The sequence below is a fragment of the Nanorana parkeri genome, unplaced genomic scaffold, assembly GCF_000935625.1.
Source record: "Nanorana parkeri isolate BGI_ZX_2015 unplaced genomic scaffold, ASM93562v1 scaffold38, whole genome shotgun sequence".
NCBI classification, from domain to species: Eukaryota; Metazoa; Chordata; class Amphibia; order Anura; family Dicroglossidae; genus Nanorana; species Nanorana parkeri.
Window position 1 is genome coordinate 2,417,172 of NW_017306306.1, and position 6,045 is coordinate 2,423,216.

Consider the following 6,045-nt stretch of genomic DNA (forward strand, 5'->3'; position numbering starts at 1 on the left):
GAGAGTGAATATCCATTTGGATTCGTTTTGTGATATTTGTTGGAGCAGGTTACTACCTCTCCAATGTTTCTCGATTTTATCAATACCCACAAACTTGAGCAGTTTTGGGTCACAGTCATGGAATAATGTAAAATGTTTAGAAAGGCTGTGTTTAGGATACCCCTTTTTTATATTATTTACATGCTCTTCGAGCCTAACTTTTAACTGTCTGGAGGTCATTCCTACATATTGTAGTCCACAGGGACATTCTAGCAGATATGTGACATATCTGCTGTGGCAAGATACAAACTTCTTAATTGAGTAATTTTTATTGGTGGTATTAGATTTAAACTCGGTGACCTTCTTTCTCATGCCTGTTGCCCTGCAACCGATGCAGTATTTACAAGGATAAAAACCTGTGCCGTTAAAAAGAGTCATTTTTTCTTTTGGTGGGTTAACTATATTCTTAGCTAGTATACTTCTAAGATTAGGCGCTCGTCTATATACCACCCTAGGTCTACTAGGAAGAATCGAACCCAGAGTACGATCTCTTTTTAATATATGCCAATGTTTATATAAAATATTTTCGACCTGTTTATACTGAGCCGAAAAGTTGGTAATAAATAAAAGAGGAGGTGGAGTTTTAGATCGTGTAGATGGTTTAAGGAGTTCTGACCTATCTTTGTTTTGTACTTCCGTTTGTATTTTCACCAATTTATTACCGTCATACCCCTTTTCTTCAAATTTTTTTACTAGGAGTTCTGATTGGGCATGGAAGTCTTCTTCCCTTGTGCAATTTCGCTTTAATCTAGTAAGTTGGCCCTTGGGGATTCCTTTAAGCCAAGTCGGATGGTGGCAACTAAAAACCGGAATAAATCCATTCCTGTCCGTTGGCTTGAAAAAAGTTTTTGTAATAAGGTGGTCTCCATGTATGGATATTTCCAAGTCCAGAAATTGGGTGGTGGTGGTGCTGATATTATAAGTGAAGGAGAGGTTATATTCGTTATGGTTAAGGGACTCTAAGTATGTTTGGAGAGAATCTACCTCTCCTTCCCAAAAAACCACAGTCATCTATAAAGCGTTTCCACAATATGTTTTTAATCCCTTTCCCAAACACACAGTTTTCTTCCCACATGGACGAAGAAAAACTTGTACAACTAATTCTAAGAAGAAAGAAACCTAAGCTAAATCAAGTAGAATTAAAGATACAGGAACTGAAAACTAAAATAGATTTACACAAGGAAACGGTATGTTTTAAAAACAATTTATTAGAATTGTGTTATAACCTAGATTCTGGAGGAAAAGGCCGTGTATTTGTTTTATCCACGGAAAGGTTTCTGATATCACATTTATGAACACTCTGTTCCTTCTGTGTGCCATGCATTCCATTCTTCGACTCCACTTTATTTTGGAGGCAAAGACAGTTTCTCAATTGCCCTATTGTGCAAGAGAACAGAGTCTCCACTTTCAGGCTTTGTAACAAGAAAAACAGAAAGAAGCGCATTACGTGTATCATGAAAGTAACACAATCCATAGGGAAAGACCGCTTACTGTCTCAACTGTTCCCGATACTAGCAGGACATTAAAATCAAAAGCCCCCCGCTCTCCACAATGCTAATGTAAAGGACTTACCTTTAGGCCTAGTTCACACCAAATGCAGAACAGATCTGTACGAGTTTGTGCACATGCAGTGCAGTGGGTTGTGCCACGTTTTTGATACGTTCCGGGCCGTTTTTGGTTTTAAAAAAAAATATATTTTTTTTAGTTTAAAATTGGCTTTGTGTTCCAGGGCGTTTGCATGCGTTCCAGAGCAGGTAAAATAGGGCTTGCTGCAGTTTTTTTACCTGCTCTGGAACTGCACGCTGCGATGTGAACTGGAGGCTGGACCATTGGAATACATTGGACGCAGTTTTGCTCCGGTCTGTAACTGCTCTTGGAACGCGCTTGGTATAAACAAGGCCTAAATGATCCCTCTTAATCCGATCACCTTCCCTGTAGTTTTTAGCTGTCCCTCCAGCGATGGTGCAGGTCTCCGATCCAGCGCGGAATCCTCTGTCCTCCTCTTCTGTGATGTCCCACGTAGTATGTGCGGTGCACGCTGCTCCATAGACTTACCTTGTGTCTCTCTTCGTCTCCCGGGCCGAACATCTGAAGATTGCATGTGCCCGCCCCAAGATCCTTTGTGGCCGCAAGATAAATTTTCCGATGTTTGGACAGGAGCGTGCGGCGGAGACACAGGTAAGTATTAACCCTTTGAAATAGTTTTTTTTTTATAGTTTTGCAAATATCTGCTTGCTAGCCTTATATATATGCAAAAATAAATGAGGGTTTAATAACCCTTTAAGTTGCGGCAGCCTTAAAGACTCCACACATTAGCGGTTTTCCTCGCGTTTTCATACGTGCGAAAACGCAATAAACAAAGAACAATGCATTACAATGTTGACATTAGGGCAGTGTCCGTGCTGCACGAAAACACGCACCCTGCAAAAAAGTCGGAGCACGATTTTTGGACGGACTCCACGAGTTTGCAGTTATCACTACAGCCGCAAACTCGCGGAATTGGCGCGTATGGTAAACATTGCATGTTTTTGCGACGCATGGTTTTCCATGTGGAAAACCGCAAACACCATATGTGAATGCAGCCTTAAAAGCAAAATCTTGAGGCACACTAGTCTAAAGCATTAATGTAAAAAACAAAAAAAAAGGGTGGTTTTCCCCAAAATCTATACCAAAAACACTCGTAGATAGGGGTCCAGTATGGGTTTTAAGAGGGAACAAATGTTGACATCAGGATCCCCCCTTTCACATCAATATCCCATTGTTTAATCTTCCCCACAAGATAAAAGGGCAGCATGGTAGGGAGCGGGAAGATGGGCAGGTCTGGACGAAGGTGGACTCCTGTCCTCTTCTGCATGCTCAGGGAGATCCTGGATGCAGAATTTTGTGTCCCCCCCTTTTCTTTGCTTTAGTCTATGACATGCCAAAGTCATGCAATTACACATGAGAAAATTGCTTTTGATTTCATGACACTTGTGGGGGGGGGGGAGTGAAGCATCATTTCAATGCGCTGTGAGGGTACCAACAATGTTGTCCACGTCTGTATATTTTAATAATTCTCACAGGGGTCTTAGAACTCTCCTTGATAATGCCAATAAAACGGACCTTTACCTTGATCTGAAATAGTCTTACATTTATTAAACATTTTTCATTTACTTTCAATAGTTCCCCCCCCCCCCTTCCTGGTCCTCTTGGGCATAAGTGATGTAAGAAGCTGTTCCCAAGTGTTGCATCCTGGGAAGGTTACATCAGCAGAGCATTGTTGGGAAATGCCATCTGTAATCTCAGGGAAAGGCATTTTCCTTCCCTGAGATGATGTGCATGGTCACATGTCCCAGTCACATGTGCCAGAGTTCCAGGAAACAAGAGCAGATGGATTCATCTGCCCTTAGTAAACATGGCCACTGTCAGAAGACTGGGGAAGAAAAGAGAAATAAGGAATGCAAAGAACACAAAGCCGGCAATTATCTAGAAGTATGTCATTGTAGATCGTCATTGCTAACCATTTCTAAAGGCGTCTTTGTTGTCACTTCAATGATGGGTGTAAAGTTTCTCTTTAAGTCCCTTTCTTCCCAGAAGGATGGCACCGTCTTTGTTCAGATAGAATCCAGAACCAGCAGCTACTTCCTGGACTGAGACGTGGGGTGGGAGACGACGCAATCATATAAATCCTGGATCCTTAGCAGGTCTGTACAATGCTGACATCCATGTTACAATGTTGCCGTCTGATCAACGGGGAAGAGGAGATGGGGGAAATGCTTCCTCCTGCCTGCAGCAGACTGATGCCACATCCTCACCCCAGGCAAAGTCTCCGCCCCCTCACCCAATGACCAGCCTGGGCACACGGACGGCTCTTTAATGACAGACGGCGAGGCTTTTATCTGATGTATTGTGTTGCTGCGTGTTGTGAAATGCCAAGAATGGCATTTCACAACACTTTTTCACAAAGACATTTCACAAAGACTTGTACAACTACCGACAGGACTTGCCCATGGAGTGTGCACACATGGGCGCTCATCCAGGAGAGGGTTACTAAGGAAAAGGTGAGACTGCGGCATGGACATGACCGGCATCTACGGGCTGATGGATCGGACAGTAACAACACGGCCTGCTCACACTAAAGTACTGCGGGTAAGGGCAGAGAAGAAAGAAATCCCACATGTGCCCATCTCAGAGCCATCCCGCCTCTTAACCCCTTCATGACTGAGGCCCTTTTTTCATTTTTTGCACCCATGTTATATTCCACATTATAGGCCTGAAAATGACGTAAAACCCCCCAACATTATATATTTTCTGAATGCCAAGACCCTATAGAATAAAATGGTGGTAGTTGAAAATTTTTATGTTGCGCAATATTAGCATATAGCAGGGGTGGGCAAATGTCAGCCCTCTAGCTGTGGTGAAACTACAAATCCCACCATGCATCTGTCTCTAGGATTCATAGCTGTGAGAATCTTGCAATGCAGCATGGGATTTGTAGTCCCACCACAGCTGGAGTTTGACTAACTCTGGTCTGTGGTAACGCTCTCTACAAGAAATGTATATATTTTATTACATCCCTGCTTGTAACTTCTTTCTGTACTGTAGTAAGGTTAGGGGGGGGATTGTATCCTTGGGTGAGAACGCTGCCATAGTGTAAAGCCATGAAGGTGCAGTGTTGTCACCCTAGGATACGACCCCCTTCCCCCACTACAGTACAGGCCGACATGGAGACAACGGGTCGCCGGTGCATTAAGCTTAACGCAGTTGTGAGCCTATTAGGTTTTTCCCCCAAATGTACTGACTTATTGTGGCCACATCTAGGTGCAGAGACTGGAGAGCCAGTGAAACTACAAATCCCACAATGAATCATGCAATGCATCATGGGATTTGTAGTTCCAAAACTGTGGAGGGGGGGGGGGGTGTCTGGTCAGAGTTTGCTCACCCCTGATCTATGGCAACACTCTGTATAAAGAAATTTCAAGAGAAGAACGTATAATAAATGTCAGAGCAAATTTACAAGATCAATAAATAATATCAGGATGGCAACCTCAGCACTCCAGGTGTGGGGAAACTACAAGTCCCATAAGTTATTGCAAAACTGACAACCACAGGCATGACACCTAGACGGTGGAGTATACCATGAAGATGGCTCCGCCCCCTCACCCCTGTGATCAGTATATGGTGGGGTATATAAGAAAGATGCCTCCAGGCTCCGCCCCCTCACCCTATGACCAGTATATGGTGGGGTATATAATAAAGATGTCTCCAGGCTCCGTCCCCTCACCTCTTGGATCAGTTTATAGTAGAGTATATAATAAAGATGTCTACAGGCCCCGCCCCCTCACCTCTGGGATAACACACACCAGTCTTGCAGGCCCCAGGTAGGAATTGTCCCTGAACCGCACGCACTGCGGTCGTGCCTCCATCCAACACTAATAAACACGGGGCCTCTGTCTGAGCCTACACTGCGGCCTCTGCGGAGGAAATCAGATCACCCCCGGTCAGGTTTGCTAAAGGACAGGGCGCCGTAGTGCTAGGCCGCAGCCTGCGTACCTCCCTCGCTGTCCACTCATACCAGAGACCTCCCACCTCTACCGTGCCCCTAACTCTCCCCCACCGTCATTCAGGTCACAAACCTGCCCGCTCGCTCCTTTTCTCCGCTCCGTTCTCTTCTCTAACACAGGGAACGCACGTCTTCTGCTCTACACACTCGCCACACTGAAGAGGGCGGGGAATGCTTTACGTCACACACCGGCAGTGCGTAAGGTCGGGCCAGGGCAGCCACCTTGTGGTTGGCAGAGGCTCGGCGCGCTCTTAGAGAATTGCCTGGGACGCTCGGCACGCACGCAGCGTCGCCTGCCAGCCAGTGACGTCACGCCGTCCTCACAGGTCGACGCGTGTACGGTTTCAGCCCTGGGAATGTTCTGGAATGCGCACTGTGATAATGGGTGGACGGGTGGAGTGTTTTTCAGCATGTGGTAGAGGCTTTGTGTACCGGCATGGTTACTTAGAGGGTTCTGGGTGCTC

At 45.2% G+C, this 6,045-nt stretch overlaps 1 protein-coding gene across 1 annotated transcript in view; it reads right to left on the minus strand.

Moving 5' to 3' along the window:
- ZFR (zinc finger RNA binding protein) overlaps nucleotides 1-5,767 on the minus strand; it is a 67,021-nt gene extending 61,254 nt beyond the window's left edge. Inside the window, exon 1 of the mRNA XM_018570537.1 lies at nucleotides 5,655-5,767. The gene's annotated coding sequence lies outside the window, so the exon portion shown is untranslated. The remainder of the gene's footprint in view (nucleotides 1-5,654) is intronic.
- Between the last annotated feature and the right edge of the window lie 278 nt (nucleotides 5,768-6,045).